This window comes from Liolophura sinensis, chromosome 6 (genome assembly GCF_032854445.1).
Source record: "Liolophura sinensis isolate JHLJ2023 chromosome 6, CUHK_Ljap_v2, whole genome shotgun sequence".
Taxonomy (NCBI): domain Eukaryota; kingdom Metazoa; phylum Mollusca; class Polyplacophora; order Chitonida; family Chitonidae; genus Liolophura; species Liolophura sinensis.
Window position 1 is genome coordinate 75,214,651 of NC_088300.1, and position 12,894 is coordinate 75,227,544.

Below are 12,894 nucleotides of genomic sequence, written 5' to 3' on the forward strand. Positions count from 1 at the left end.
GTTACAGTAATTAGTAAACAATGTCAATACTGGCCACTTATTATTGTAAAACCACATCATTTATGCAAACTGAACACACACTTGTTTATCATACACACATACCAAAGGAAGCGTTCAGTGTGTAGACCTGTATTTCTTTTATTTTCAGAATGTGATGTGCAAACTTCTGTCTTTGCATGTAATGAAGTTTAAACAATGTATGCATCCATAAAGCAACCCAAAAGAGCTAATGCATAGTATAACTAACATCACAAAGACAATGATGGTTAGACAGACCTACACTGCTTTGTGTATAATAATGCATAATAAGGAGGCACTGCCATGTGTTCAGTTTTTGGAGTTTTGTGGTTATGCTGTAGTGCATATGATCTTGTAGGCTGCCACTGACACCTGGTGGAAAAGTGCAACCCTACGTCTAACGTTCATAACGCATTATAGTGTAGAAAGTTGCTAAAAATAATTATACAAAAAAAAAAAAACATGATTCAAGTATGATCTTGATCAACTTAAACATTATTAATGGCTGATTTTAATGAACAATGGCAGCAACATAAAACTGAAGTGCCATGCAACAACAGATGTTTTTTACAGATACTTTTCACCCTAGCTTTCCATATAAAAATGCCACACACAACATGAGCACAAAAAAGCAGCAGTAATGTGTTGCAATGTAACCTGATCATATCAGGAAAAAGTTAAGCATTGCATCTTGATTTCCCTCAAGACTCGGGATTTGCTAGGATCTCTTATTTTTGGCTGGTGAATAATGTCTCGGAACTCATAAATTGCTTCCTTCATACTTCACTGTGGAGAGGTAATAGCATGGCTTTATAGTTTCTGCTCTGGCCAGCTTTTTGGCAAAGATACAAAAGGCAATCACACTACATGGATTCCTTTCACACTGGCTTGGCTGTACCCTTCATGAACCTTTGCTACCGATGCCCAGTTCTGGTGATATTGAACCACATGTATACATGACCATAATAATGAAACTTAATTTCACATTTCAGCCTTCATGAAGGAGCATGACTGGTCAAACACACCCCATGGCAGTACTGGTACAGGTCTGACTGCTCAGACTCTGCCATGTATTTACATGTAGGTAATCTAGTTTGTAATGACCTACCCTACGTACACATTTACACACGCTCACTGAGGCAGAAGGGTATACTCTTACAATAGCCAGCACACTGTACATATAGTAATTACTCATTTATTCAATCACAAAGGAATTGAGGGAAGATGGCACAACTCGGCACCCTGTTCCCTTTCCCCTATACCACTTTTCAGTTCGCACCATTGCATAAATGTGTGTCTATAACCTCATCACTAGGACCATGGGACTTTCTATCCCTTATTGCTGTGGGACACCCACTATCTCTCTGCAGCACTGTAATCTGGCTAGATTCACATATGTGAAACATAATCTGTATAATGTAATTAACCTGCACATGTTCTTATATCTGTTTACTGACTAAAGATGCAATGCATCCCTGACTACTCAGATTATTACATTTTACTTGCGCAATAGGGCAGCCAAACAAACATCACTTATTCTGCATATTCAGGAAGCTAAGTTTTTATACACTGATGAAAAGCACATGCTACTTTCTCCTGGTGATGGATTGCAGACTTGATTACACATAAATCTACATGTGGTGTTGCAAGTACACTTTGTGAAGGGGTCCTAAACTAAGAAATACAACTCTAAGAACAGAAAATTTGCCAAAAAAAAAAAAAGAGAAGAAAAATTATCCAAATCTAGCTCAGTGGAAAGCAAATGTTACCTGAAGAATCAGGTCTTTGCATAAGGATGCATCAAACACCAAATATGGCTCAGCACCTATTAAGCCTGACCTATCAGTGAGAAGCACTGCAGGCCTATCAGGTGAAGGAATTTTCCAACAATAAGCTTTTGGCAGTCCGTTGGTCGCATGCAAGACCACGTTTCCACTACCAGAGAAAAGAGAAAGTAGCAGGATTTGGTGTGGTATCATTTTACAGCTTGATCCTGTGTAGCCAGTAGCCTTCAGTCAAACAGACAAGTGGTTGGAGAGGTGTAAAAAGCAAGTAGTGCAACAGTGTCTGTACAGAGATATACATGTAGAACAGAAGACTCCAGAGCTCATCAGCTCAAGCCAGGCCACACACCAGATCAATATCAGTCCAGATTACCACTAGTTTGTCAGGGGCCGGACATGCAGAATTTCCTAGGTTCTGATTTGAAGCTTGGCTAACAACTGATTAATGGCTGAATTCTGTGAGGTATTATTTCAGGATGGCTGTAGGTGAATGTGACAAACATATTCATAAATGCCCTCTGGTTGTGAACATGGAGTAGAGTACAGCTTAGCGATGGCGCAGGTGCCTTTGTCAAATGCCTAACGAAACCTGGACACTCTTGCTAATCAGTCGGGATCGTCTTAATAAATAAAAGCGTTCATATATCAGTAGTCTTTGTCTCCAGTTCAAGACATTTTAAACTTGGATCTATCAACAGCTGCATACAACTCTAAGTAATCTGGACACAAAAAGAAATGTATTAAAAACAAGGACAGCTATTGATAGACAGCTATATATATATATATACAGAATATAGATAGTTTTGCATAGGTTAAACAGACCTAAAATTTACATATACCAAAAGCAACTGGAACTGCAGGATTTCATCATTATGGAAATTACAATTTGTTGCATAAGTATTGCCAACACCTATTACCAATAAGAGCTAGCAGATTTAATTGGGAGCTGATATGGTGTAATTTGCTCCAGTTTATTTGCTGAAGGAAAAGGCATCCCTTGCTATCATGTAGATGGCAATGTGGCGAGAAGGTGTTGCCGATCCATTAACGTCAAATGAACACCTACAAAAATAGCCAACAAACAGGAGTGAACCAATGAGCTGGTTAGTATTGATCCATGCGAAGATCCTCCACCAACCCTGCCATCTGACCCTAGATTAGGCTAATTCTCCTTAACCTCATTTGAGGATTTTCTACAGAACAGAGAGCTGTCTTTCATCAACAAAGTAAAGAGAATTCATAACCATGCAATCACTTTGCACACCATGAAGAAAAAGAGACAGAGAAATAAAAATAAAGTGTATTCCTTTACTAAACTCACTGACTTCTGATGCCACAAGGCTTATTAAATCCGAAACCTTACTCAGTCTTGGCATTTGTATCAATCCTTGAATGCAAAGCATAAAACATTAAGAAAACCACCATCGATCTGGACAATTATATTTGCCATACATCGGTAATGGATGAAACGGGATACTTTCTTTGGTTTTGCTTTTAACTGGAATGATCCCTTTGTCAATTTATTGCCACACCACTGGCATTCAGTGCAAAAAGTTAGAAGTAAAAGTGTTAAGATAATCCCTTTCAGCCACCGTTTCTGCATCAACCTGACCCAAATTTCGAGCAGAAGGCAAGTAGTAACAACACCATCAATTGCACAGTCTCCCAGAATTTTTCTTATAGGGTACACTGTAGCAAGTTGGACAAATTATAGAGAACTAGATGGAGATTGAGTCTATCTCCATAGGGATCAACATGTATCTCCGACAGACAATACAATTGATCACCCCACTCCCTATTAACTGAATAACCTCACTTTTCCACTCCACAATGGCATTACAGCCCAAGCCAACAAAATAGCCGGGCTCTCAACAAACATGGGCTCCTGCCACCAAACCTCTCCAGACAAGCAGCCACAACTTTAGCAATAAAAGGGCGATGTTGATGTTTCCAATCAAGTGACGCATAACCTGCTCAGCTCTACCTGGTGGAAGCAGCAATGGACATGGGATTCTGTGCATGTCCGTCAACATTTCTTTAATTTCACCCTCACATATATACTCCTGTGGTAGTAACCTTCATACTGAGACGAGAACTCGCCAGAAGCACAGCGGCAGGAGCAGTGGGAGATGGACAAATCACTCATACAGCAGATCAACAATCACCTTAGAGCCCTGGGACTGAAATATGCATTATTGCTTACAATATCAGAAGTACTATGAAGTGCGCATGCATACAATATTGACGTGGACTGAGGTCTCCTGCTAAGTCATCAGTAGATGGCCCGATTGTTATATTCACTGCATATTTGTCACCATTCCAGAGACGCACAGAGTTGGAAAAAAGACTTATCCCAAACAACCTGCAAGTCTGTTTGGTTATTTCGGTGGAACAAATTACTCTCTGCCACAGAAGTTGCTTTCCGTTGCTTCATCACAAATTACTACTCTGGGGGGCTTTCAGGCTGAGCAACACAATGAAATTATTGATTTCATGAGCCCATCTTTTTTATTCTCTGGACAGAGATACACCTAACGCGCTGAGCACAGTCCGGACTTTTTGCCAAAGAGTTTTGAAAGGCCCATGTTAGGTAGGCAGTCCATCATCAGGGAATGTACTCGAGTCTCCCCTTCGTGTACGACAGTCTTGATTGGCTGAGCAGCAACTCCTGGGGTAGCAATACTCTCTGAGTTAAATGAAGCTATGATGTCTTCCATTAACTTATGTAACTGGAATGAGATGGACAGCAGAGTGGATATCTCAAAGAGACAATCAAGGACAGGCTGATGAACCCATGGGAAGCTAGAACATTACCAAAACTCTGCCAACCACCACTATGGCCTTTTAGCCAGTTAGCCTTTTAGTCATGTGAATGGTTGTTTTTTTGTGTTATTTCTTTTCCCCCCTTGAGCCTAAGGTCTTTCCATTCATGTTGACGAGTTAATGGGTAGAGGCTTCCATGTAAGTCAATCTGAAACACAAGGCTATAATTGGGAAGGACAACAAGAGGTGCTGCGAGCTTGCAGAGAGGTTTGCTGTCCCCATATGTATCTGTCAGAGGCCGGCCAGCCCGCCTCTAGTGTGGCTACTGCCCCTATCACAACCTATCCACGGCTATTTACATAGACACACTTGATGAGCATGTGTAAGAGATATGTGGGTCTTTAATGTTACCCGGCTTCACAGCTTCCCATCTTATCTACACATAGAGGAGGACAGGCGTGGCCTGTGAAGATAGGCTACACATGGAATCAATTGTTTTTCCCCGGTGAGGCAATGATTTCCCTAAACTAATGCATAATCAATGGGAAACTGCAACCTTTCGCGACAGTGCGACACCCACAGACTGTACTGCCTCATTGTTTTCGCTGTCCACTGTTTAGACTTAATATATAATTAAGCTGGTGTACACCAAGCTGGCACATGGAGCAGACGGGCTGGCTGGCAGGCGTCACTGCCGCAGTCACACAGTCAACCCACCACAGCCTCCACACTGCCAGTCACTGGTGAATATTTCAAGCCCATTATCTGTTGATTCAAATATCTAGCTGGAAGTACTTAGTGCGGAGAAATACGGGCCAACCTGTTTTCCTTGTTCATCTATCAAAGGCTTGTTGGGAGGTATTTGTGACTTGGCAAATGACTACATCAATAGTGTCAAGGGCTAACAGTGCTTCACTGCTGGACCATGGCTAAGGGCTAACGGTTCAAATTGAGAAAATTACGGAGACTTGCATTTGCTATTCACCTTATAAGTATCTTTATGCCCTATCCAAGCCCACATATGGAGACCATGTTTACGCCGGTGGGACTACTAGCTACAGCAAGACTGCCGCCTTCACATCAGTCACTATGACATCTCTTAGTTCTCACTTCTTAGGATTTCCTTCCTGACAGCATGATTCCTTACAGTGGCCAAACTGCTGGGGTATGTACAACTATTTTCTCCTCCACCTGTAGATATCTTATCTTAACTTGCAATGTAACAGCTGATGATAGGCAGGCCTTTGCTGCGACAGTCAAAACACAAACATTGGCTGGCTGGCTTTCTAGATTTGTGCTTTCACATTTCCCTTCATTTCTGTCAATAAAAGGTGTTTCAAATCAGCAGGTGGTTCTACTGACATTTGATGTTAGCATACCTCTGGTCCCAGCAGGGGAAATGATCATGTGGTGATGTTACAGGGCCTTATGCCTTTATTCTTGCTGACCCAATATGGTGGATACAAGCCTATGTCATCTATATACTGAGTTCCGTACACATCTACTGTCATTTGCTGCACTGAATTCACTTGTTAAGTGAAAGGGAACCTGCAGGGCTGTGCCATATTGTGTCTTCAGTCAACATTCTGATATGTAATACATGAGGTCTTGAGGCTGGAGAAAAACATCTGGAGAAGGCATTTGGCCATTGTGTCTTCAGTCTGGATATTGCCTCAACCACTATACTGGCTTCTTCCAGTCGCCTTCCTGAATGGCTGCTTACATGATACTAAATTCAAACAGTCCATCATAATCAACTGCATGCTGCAAAATTTCATCCAAAGAGGGAACTAAACTGGTGTATCACGATCCATGATAATTTTTCATCATTGATCTTGCATGTATTAAAAGTATGCTCCTCCCATCAAATTATATAAAATTTGAAGAGCCAGGTTGTGAAGCGTGTGTAAGTAACTGTTAATGATCAGGATAAGCTGTACAAGAGCCGAGCTTATTAAGGTATGGGATTCATTTAGGGCCTTCCCTGACAACAGACATTCACTTCTGGAACAATGACTTATCATGGTATTGTAGTAATCTTCTCTAGGACAGGATGAGAGTCACCATAAACTGATCGCAGCATTTACAATTCATGGTGATACTGACAAGATTAAGCCCTAGCCTTGTGATTGTTTTCGGTAGGAAAATTAGCTGGGTGGGCCCAGTCTATCTATGGCAACAAACCTAATACCATAGAACTATTATGGTACATAATTTCATAAACAGAATGTCGGTGTAACATGAACTGTTCAACCTTTGTACAGAACGCTTCTGTTTGTATATAAGCCACCTCCCACCCCCAACACACACACATTGCACTTTTGACTTCAGTAATGTTGATTGGTTTAAGCAGTTTTACAGTTTCAAATATTGCAGAAATATAGCTTGACCCCCATGAAAACAGACTGGTCGTGTGGTGCTATCAGGTCTATATAGAGATTATCATTACTTCTGTACCCAAGTATGCACAATGAACTTATGACACAGATGGGATTACATGAAATGCATTAGCATATCAGCAGCAACGTAGTATCACATGCAGGTGATACAATCATCATGCTCATACAGGGAGTTGGCCACGACAATAGCATTTTCATACATAATGTTGAGAGCTCTGAAGTATGCAGTTGGTTTAAGCACAGGTGGCATCAAATTCACAACATCACCAATTGTTCTCTCTCCTTGCTGCTGTACATATGTGCAACAATAAAATGTGAACAGGTAACTATTTCATGAAATCTGCATCAAACCATATGCAGAATGGCCATGAATACCAGGTCATAATTACCTTACAGTTCTCCTTTTTTTCCAGTTTTCAGTTTTTCCATAAATTTAGAAGTACAATTATAAGGTCATGCCAAGATATACATGTGTATTTCCCTAAACCATGTACTATAATGCTACATACAGAAATGTACAAGTTGTCATGGATTTTTGATGTACAACATGAATAACAGGCCATTTACATTTGCAATGTATTACCTTTATTGTGTGGTGTACATGTCCATATTTATTTTTAATATTTTTAAACAACCGTGGATACCTGCAAAATTTGATTTCCGTTTCTGTACTTATGGACATCCTTGAATATCTTAAAGATACAGACAAACTTTAAAGGAGAAGAAAATTTTTAAAAATGACACTATAGGCTGAAAAGAGTACATTTTTTGCTATCTGGTGGTGCCTGCTACATAATTTTGCGATTTTTCCTCGCCATACATGTAAAGCCTGAAAACAGCAAAGCTGGTATAAATTGCCGAGTCTGTTGCATCCTCCACCTTTAACACCATGTAATTTATGGTGGGGGGTGGGTGACTTTCAACCAATGAGTCATTAAAACTGCCAGCTTGTTAGTGTGAACTCAGAACCTACGTCCAGTAATCCGGTTTCCCAATCATCATGCAGAAACGAACTGTACTGTTCACTACCTTCTGGAAAGAAGAGTTCTACCAGAAATGTACAAACTGCACTTCAGAAGTTTCCGACAGCAATTCTCCTCCTAACACAGAAGACTTCAGGACTAGGTTCTTAGGCAAAATGGAGTTGCCCACAGCAGATTTTGGCGATGACTTTATAATTTATCATCTTGAGATACATATTAGAATTTTTTTATGGCATGCGCCTGCAAGGAAATGCATACTCTTTTCAATGGTATTTGATTGGAATTTAAATTTTCTTCTCCTTTAAAGCCTTGACAACACACATTCACCTTACTGAAAACTGGTTCTTTCAACATCCGAATCACAGTTAAGCAAACCGGTAAATCGAACTTATAGAATGACAGAACTTATTGATGTCCTCTGAATGTAGAGTGAGTGAGTGCTTGGGGTTTAACGTCGTTCTCAACAATTTTTCAGTCATATGACGACGAAGGAATCATTAGGGTGCATGCACGTGTAATGTGCCTCCTTGTTGCAGGACGGATTTCCACCGCTCTTTTATTTAGTGCTGCATCACTGAGACGACTTACCGAAGGCAAGTAAGCCGCCCCGCCCGAGCCATTATACTGATACGGGTCAACCAGTCGTTGCACTATCCCCTTCATGCTGAACGCCAAGCGAGGAAGTTACAACTTCCTCTTTTAAAGTCTTAGGTGTGACTCGACCAAGGATTGATCCTGGATCTACCGGTCCCGAAGCGGACGCTCTACCAACTGTGCTATCCGGGCCGGTCTGAATGTAGAACCATGACATTTACAACATACCAGTTGCTTAACTTGCTAGACTTTTAAATTCAAAAAAATTAATATTACCAAAACAACCAAAAAAAACCCCCAAACCTTTCATTATTTTAATGTTCAGCAAGTTTGTCAATCAACACTATCATAATCCTTGTGATGAAAAATAGATATTTCTCATGAAAGGTTGAGAAAGAAGTTTAATTTCCTAAAAAATGTTTGGGGGGTCTGGAATATTTGTAGATCATGTGAATAACAACTAGTCTGCACTAAGTGGTTACAAAACAAACTTCCTATAACCACAAAAAGGGGTGGGGCACAGCTTTTCTAGTTATGCAGAAATATTCAGAATCACATCTACACATTCAAACCTTAAGAACGTCCAAAATCTGTTAAATCAGGTAGAAATGAAAAACATAAACCACTGTTCTTAAAAAAATCAGCTAATGACAACAGTGGAAAGAAAGGGTGTAATAAATTTCAACAGTCTTAATCAGTTTTTGAGAGATCTTGCTCAAGTGATTACACCACACATACACCCACAGAGACAGGTGCACATCAAGATGCCACCATTACATCTGCAAAGGAACATAACAAGCTGGCCTGCTTGGAGAATGTGAACAAATTTTGAGAACAATTTGATTGTTACGTTTGGATTCAGACTGAACTATTCTTTAACACTTACATGTATCTAGACAACATAAAAAAAAAGCAATAATAAAAATAAAAAATGAACACTGGCAAAATCTGACATCGTTTCAGTAGACAACGAAGCAAAAACACGGTTTAACTAACATCTTGTTTCAAATACATGTTAATATCTAAAAACGACAACGCATTTATAGCCAAAATGTACTGTTTTCCTTAGTGGAGAGGGAGTTGAATTCGCCATTTGACGTCAACGGTGAGAGGCTAAGCAGATTTATCACTGTACAATCTCCTGATCTGGTGGGAGGAAGGGCAGTAGCCAGATCACTCTCCCACTGCCAGTATCACATATATGCAAATGAGGAAGTGTATGTGCATTATCAAGTGTGTTAAGCATTGGGGCACTTTTCCCTGAACTTAAGCAGGGTATCTTGAAGCACAAGTAGATACCAACTGCAGATGATTGAAGGTGAGATACATGTGTATTATTCCCATCTTAGTCCCTCATAACGAGCACAACACAATATTAAATCACAGGTAGGAGTTCACCAGGAATGGTGAAAATGTCACTGATGAAACCTTCGCTGGCTATCAGCACACTGAGAAAACATTTCACAACATCTTATACACTAACTTAAATATGAAATCATCAATGTCTTCATTAAATACATGTACCTTTTAGTTTTGTACATGTAGGTGAGTGAGAAATCCAATACCTTCAATGATGTCAAAACGATTTCCTGCCCTTATAAAAAAAAAAACAATTTCCTGCCCTTATCAAAAAAAAAAACATTTCCCATTATATTACAAAAAAAAAGGGTGTCTCAGAAATAACACAGAACTAAAATTCTATAATAGCTGGTAACATGTACAACACTTACTGGTTAACAATATGCTTTTTAAGTTCCATGGAGAATACTGAACAACAGCCACTGTCACCAAACTCCCATTATGACTCACATTAATGGTTAACTGCCAAAGGGACTTCTAACTTATTTAACTTCCAGAGCAAATTAACACCATTTAATGACCACAGCCATGATATTTTGTTTGTCCGATGTTACGATCAACAGTGTTATTAGAATTATTTTTTGATAAATAATGGAAATGGACTTACAAGGCCTGAATCCTCCATTTGCACTACTGAACCAATAGGAAAGATTATTACCAAGAAGATGGAATCCCACATGTCTAACTTTCCACTCCCTGGGCACACATGTGTTATAACTCTATAGATTTGGTACTGATAACCATGTTCAGGTCAATGATCAGGTATCAGTTTCATGCTTTGTGTCCACAGACTTTATTCACAAAAGACAATGCTGAATGCAGCTGATCTTCTAGAGCTGCCCAGTGTTTTCTTGTAAAACCGCCAGTAGCTTGCTCATCATGCCCATATGGCTTTGCCTCGTGCATAGCTGTACAGCACGTATGGGATAGCCAACCTAGCACACCAGTCCAGAACAGTTTTATCAACATATCCATTTCTGTGTTTGTTAGTAACCCTATTTAAATTCACAAGCACAAAGGTGTTTGAATTTGGTTCTGCTGTAGTAATATTACCACTAATATAAAAGCATTTCTGTTTTTCTCTAGGATATATAGACCCTGTTTTGTGAACGTAATTAAATCCAATTTCTTGTGGCCCACATGTATTTTAATATTCATGGAAGTGTTAAAATATTCTTCCACTGTGGCTGCGTCCTGTTATACCTGAGAGGTATACACAGAGGAATGGACTTCAGTATGCTTTAGAAATCATCTTGATAAATACAAGTCTGATAGAAAAGCTGACAAAATATTTCCACAGCCTGATAGTTATTCCACAGGTTATTTCTAGCGTCTATTGATCGCTTGAAATTGGTTTCCATTTAATGTGTATTCTCCAAAGTCAGTTTTGGACGTCATAAATATACACACTTCCAGCTAAATTCAACTGGCTACATTATATTCCCTCACTAACTGTATAATCTATTAATACCAAGCCAACAGTGGCTGAATCCCCTACATTATGCCACATCACTGTTGCCAAGTTATCACCATTTGGCAATACACTGTCTCCCCAAAGGATAACCAGCCTTTTTTTCTCCTTTTTTTCCACTGACAACTTTCCACCCCCAACCTGGGCATTAAGTCAACACTTGCGACAGCACACAAGTCATACATCAAGTAGACCAATTTTGTTCTAAACTGGTTGTTTCACACACAGATCCTATTGCTCTCCATCACTTCACCTTCTCACTTGATAGATTCACCTTCATATATAGACTATAGTTTGTAAAACAATAAACATAATCAGACATTGTCTTACGAAGATATCTCTTTGGAAACATTTTGTGAATATGTCACATAAGTACACTGTTAGAAAACCACTCTGTTGTACAGTTTTCTGGCCAAAGAACCCATTATTGTCATCCTGTATAAACACCGCTAACATGTTGTATTATTTTCGAATTTTGAGGACTGTGTACATGTACATACATGATCACCTCTGAAACACAGAGCTGAAAGATAGTCCCTATCTGAACAGCCAAGTAGGTCTGTTATCTCAAACAAACCATGTTATTTTCACCACCTCACTTCACACTAGTTTGTACTGCTTTAAAAGGCACTATTTAATTTTTGCATTGTCTCGCAATTTTGTGCTGCCTGGCACTACTTCGTGCAGTCTGACAAGGCACTAGATAATGCTTTTTCATAAGGCACTAGTTTGTGCTATGTGACAAGACACAACTTTGTGTTATCTAGTTTGTACAGAAGTAATACAGAAGGCATTTGTAGAGTCACCTCTCTGGTTAGAGAATAACTTGTAATGATTAGGTACTAATTACTCTCTACTCTCTATTTAGGCACAACTTTGTACTCTTTACTCCCTGAGGTTTCATCCTTCGGACTCTCAATGATTACCTTTTCTGACTAAAGGTTCTGGTTAATATGTCTTAGTACTGGGCTCATCAAATGTCTTCAGACCTATGTCGAAAACTCAAACATAGCTACAACTAAAACGTTTTCCTCTAGGAAGTTTGAAATGTGTAAAATGATTCTGTCATGCAGTACCAACCTCAATAGGCATTCTTACCTGTTCTGAGTTGGGTTTTATCAGTATTTGGAATTAATGACTTTAAAGTCTTAAACTGCTTAATAAATATAAACCCTGTTTTGTTATATAAACGTATAACTGGGCACTAGTTTGTGATATTGCTATGAACATACCTCTCTAGTCTGGTAGTTTACTTGGCTTACACAGTTAGTAATATGAAGTCAATTCTAGATAGAGAATACTGAAGACAGTAATTTGAAGTCAATTCTAGATAGAGAATACTGAAGACAATCATGAAAATTATGTTTGTAAGCATTTGGTAAAATGTTAAGAAAGCCCTTATTCACCACATGGATTTTCTCAGAGACGAAATCTCACTTCCTGAAATGAAATGAACACTATTCTACGAGTTCCACTTAATCCGTAGACTATCACAGAACAGATAGATACATGTGCAAGTAACA

The 12,894-nt window shown here is 39.3% G+C and overlaps 1 protein-coding gene across 1 annotated transcript in view; it reads right to left on the reverse strand.

The window, feature by feature from the left end:
• Nucleotides 1-12,894, reverse strand: part of LOC135468467 (U1 small nuclear ribonucleoprotein 70 kDa-like) — a 57,169-nt gene that overhangs the window by 28,775 nt on the left and 15,500 nt on the right. The window lies entirely within an intron of this gene.